The sequence below is a fragment of the Rosa rugosa genome, chromosome 4 (genome assembly GCF_958449725.1).
Source record: "Rosa rugosa chromosome 4, drRosRugo1.1, whole genome shotgun sequence".
Classification (NCBI taxonomy): domain Eukaryota; kingdom Viridiplantae; phylum Streptophyta; class Magnoliopsida; order Rosales; family Rosaceae; genus Rosa; species Rosa rugosa.
In genome coordinates this window covers 36,480,293-36,484,356 of record NC_084823.1, presented here as the reverse complement: position 1 = coordinate 36,484,356, position 4,064 = coordinate 36,480,293, and the positions used below count along the sequence as shown (strand labels likewise).

The 4,064-nt window shown below is 37.6% G+C and overlaps 1 long non-coding RNA gene across 1 annotated transcript; it reads right to left on the bottom strand.

Annotated features, from left to right (window-relative positions):
• Positions 1 to 657: 657 nt before the first annotated feature.
• On the bottom strand, positions 658 to 2,531 carry LOC133746373 (uncharacterized). The gene is made up of 5 exons (XR_009864099.1): positions 2,360 to 2,531; positions 2,138 to 2,262; positions 1,807 to 1,950; positions 1,635 to 1,678; positions 658 to 1,435 (listed from the first exon to the last, which is right to left on the bottom strand). It is a non-coding gene; the product is annotated as an uncharacterized LOC133746373 (long non-coding RNA).
• Positions 2,532 to 4,064: the final 1,533 nt, after the last annotated feature.

Below are 4,064 nucleotides of genomic sequence, written 5' to 3'. Positions count from 1 at the left end.
GAGATATGACACCAATGACATTCTTTTCATCTGTGCCACAATTTGATTACTCATGGATGAAGTAGAATTTTTTTGGATGTGCTTCATGGTTTTTTTTTTTTTTTTTTTTTTTTTTTTTTTCTGAAAGGGGTTTGGAACCCAGCCTAGCTGGGAGGCTCAGCCCCACGTCGGGTTTCATTTATTATATTAATAGTAGAATTTTGCATCGGGAGGGATATAAAACATGAACCCCGAGCTACAGAAGAACAATGACAATAATCCTCATGGAGAACATCCTGAATAATAGCAGGAGTCTCCTCTAACAAAAAATCATCAATACAAAATAAGCTAGCAAGGTGTGCAAGCCTATATGTAACACCATTACTTCACGGTAAATATGTCGAATTCTAACTGATTGAAAAACTGTTAAATAATCTTTACAATCATCTAAAATCTGACAATGATACGGTAAATATGTGCTTCATGGTTTTTAAAAAGGTAGAATTGTTTAGGTAATATGGTTCTTCTTATTTTTTGACAGCCCCGCTGGGGTAATCTATTATGTATGATTTTGCTAATCAATAAAAGAGTTGTTGTATTTATTCAAAATATATGTGTGTGTGTGTGTGTGTCTATATATATATATATATTTTTTTTTTTTTTTTTGAATCAAACCCAAACTCAAAGAGCAGGTGCCAATATATTCATCTAAAGCTAGAATAGGCTGTTACATACCCTTCATTTGTCATCTACAGACAGTCAAGAAGATAGTGGTAGTACTCATAGTGGTACATAGAAATAGACCCACTCATTAGACATTCATGTATGTAGTCATCACAGGAATCCTCCTTTGGTACTACTCCAGAGGCGCTAGAGATACATAGAGTGCACATAACGTGCATTAGCTTCTTAAAAAGAAATTATTGTAAAAGAGCAGCCACCAAAGATAATCCACACAAGGCCATCAAGTTGGTTTGGGTCAGTCCACTATCTTCATCGCCATCACCCCGTCGTACGTACCAGTTAGGTCGAGCTCCATCTGACCCACGTCACCATAATCCGCGCCACCATGACCTTTCATCGTCCGGGACCCAAATCACCACGAGTCACGCCACCACAACCTAAGCCATGACGAAAAACCCAACCCCGGCCTAGATCCTCACAACCCACACAGCCATCGATCCAGACCCATGGCGCCATCAGTCAAGAACTGTCAGCGGGGATCGATCGCCTGTCCAGTACAGTCCAGTCACCGCCTCGCACTAGCCCAGCCGAAAACCATCTGATAAAGCCCTGCGAAAACCCCCTCTGACGGAGCCCCATGAGCAGTAGACATCAATTTACCCGTCCGGCAGCAGACCCTATGACGGCTGTGAGGCCAGAGACTAACCCGGATGTCCGGGAGCCGCCGAACGAGAACGATTTTCGCAAATGGAAGCCCGGCCTTAGAGTTTCTCTGAGAGAGAGAGAGAGTTTAGAGCAGAGTTCAAGGTTATTGTATTACTAAGTACTAGTTTTTGATTGGAATATATATGATTAAGAGTTTATGTATTTCAGATTAAGAGTATTAAGAAAAACCAAGCTCAACACATAACCAGTACAGTTCTTGTAGCTCTCCGTAAAAGTAAAATTTGAATGAATTTTGCTAGTCTCACCTTAGCTAGTCTCACTACCAAGACATGAATTTTGCCCCTTCCTCCTTCAATTCCAAGAAGCAGTCATAAAATAAAGCATTAATAAACACATAATAGAAAACCTAAAAATGAATTCAACCCTCTTATATGAAATTAGAGATGCTGATGAGAAAAAAGGAAGATCTGAATTCACCCCAAAACTAAGTAGCTTTGTTGTTTGATCAAATCTCTCTGATGAGAAAAGGAAATTGGGCATTGATAAAGAAGCATCTCCTAAGAGCAAGTGTGGTCTTGCTCCAATCCCTCTCCCCCAGTATCTACGTCCACCCAGCCAAAACTGAGAAATGCAAAATTGATATAAGTGAAACTCAAAATTGTATGAGAATTCAACCTATCCAATAACAACGAATTGGAGAAGCAAAAAAATATGAAGCAAAAACAACCATTCAATAAAAGCCTCAATCTTCGAAATTTTACAACCCTCAGATCACGAAAGCTTTAACTTTTATATGGGGTAGGCTTACTTGAGAGAGAGGATTGAGTGCGAATTCCGGTACGGACAAAAACTCGTCGGCAAAGATGAAACCTCCGCCGCTGCGATCGAGCTGACAGAACCTCTCGTACAAAGAAACTATCTCCTGCTACGAAACTACATAGGACAGACAGCGATCAAAGTCAAATGGGAATCCTAAGGTTCGTGATTCACTGATGAAATCAAGGAACATCGAGATTGTTGGGGTTGTTACATGTGTGGTTGTAGTGTTGCTGTACTTCTTCGATGTCGTACTGAGTGATGGCGATAGGTTAATAAACCGGCAGAAGGGAGGAAGAGAGAAACCAACAGAAGAGAGAAGAATCCGATGGTCGTAGAAGAAAGAGGAAACTGATGGAAGCATCTAGTATAGCTCAGTACGTGGCAGAACCGCAAAAAATCTCAAATGCGGGCAAAAGCGTCACTTCAAATCAGGCCCTTAGGAACAGTGCTTAATTATGAACAGTAGCTCATGTTTGGTATATAGTAAATTACCTGTGTGTGTGTAGCATTTCAAAAGTGAAAGATATTTTAAGTTCATAGATAGTCGTAAAGTAGCATCCATTAGTAGCATATTTGGGCTTGTATTTATTAACTATTCATTTATTCTATTTTTTATTATAATTATTATACAACAACTAATTTGACCATAAGAGTAGAAATTTTGTTTTACAAAGCTAAACACATATGTCACTAGATCAAATAGTCATTAAGCAGTTACGTACATTCCTATTTTGATATTAACTTAAAAATCCCTTTTAAAAATAATAAATTTAAAATATAATCAAGTGAATCGAACTAAACCATGAATGACGTACCTCTCAACATAAACGCGAGATCAGCATCAATCCTAATTATTCAAACCTTTACTTGCAACTTGCAAATCAAGTGGACACGTGCTAAAGAATAAAGAAATTACAAAATTACAAGTTGTTTAAGATCAAAAAGCTTGTGGGCACCTCGGATTCAAGCATGTATTAGAGGAACTTAAATACCTCTTTGATGTCCGAAGAGGTGCTAATCCACTACTGATTGAGATTGAAAATGATGTTATCATGGAGATTACCAAAATGGTTTTGTTAAATATTGTAATGAAACACGACAAGTTAAGGCACGTACTTATAAGCCATGGGAGCAATTACTTGGAACAATCACAATTTAGTGGTGCTCTCAATTATTTGAGTTGGTCAAGTGATCGAGGTTAAGCTACCAATGGTTCTTTTCACAGCTCAATGCTCATCGTCTTAATCATCGTTTAAATTTGAACCATACTTAGATACACACAGATTAACGTGTTGATTACATTTTACGTGTTAAACAATCGACTTTGTCACATCAATACAGGTTAGAGTCTAATCAGGTGCTTGTTTTTCCACCGACATTAATAAAATTAAAGATTTCGTATTATTTAGATGATAAGGTAAGAATGTCAATTCTAGTGTCCTGTATTAGTGATGCACTTGCATAGAAGAGAGACAAAATATTGTCAAGACAACACAGTTCACTTCAAAGAAAAATGATTGATCTGTGGTTACAACTTACTACTCAGACATTTTTGTTATTGTTGTCGTCAATGTCACCATGAATTGGTGAATTTGGTAACAAAATGCACCCTTAACAAAGCTTCTACGGTTACTAGATTTCGTTCTTCTTCCTTTTTGGCTTAAATTCTTAGCCATGGTATTTCAAGCCACAATAAGTGTCATACAACATTAATTTTATGGGTGATACGTTCGATGCCACAATTTAGCTTTAATCAAAAGCTTCTATTTATAAGAAAAATTGATATATAAAGGATATATAAAGGTTATGCGAGGAGCTTCTTGTGAACATTATTCCCCTCAATAGCTTCATCTTTCGCGCGCCGCACACTGTAGTTATCAAAAAACTCTTTTTTCTTTTGTTCAATACTAAAAGGG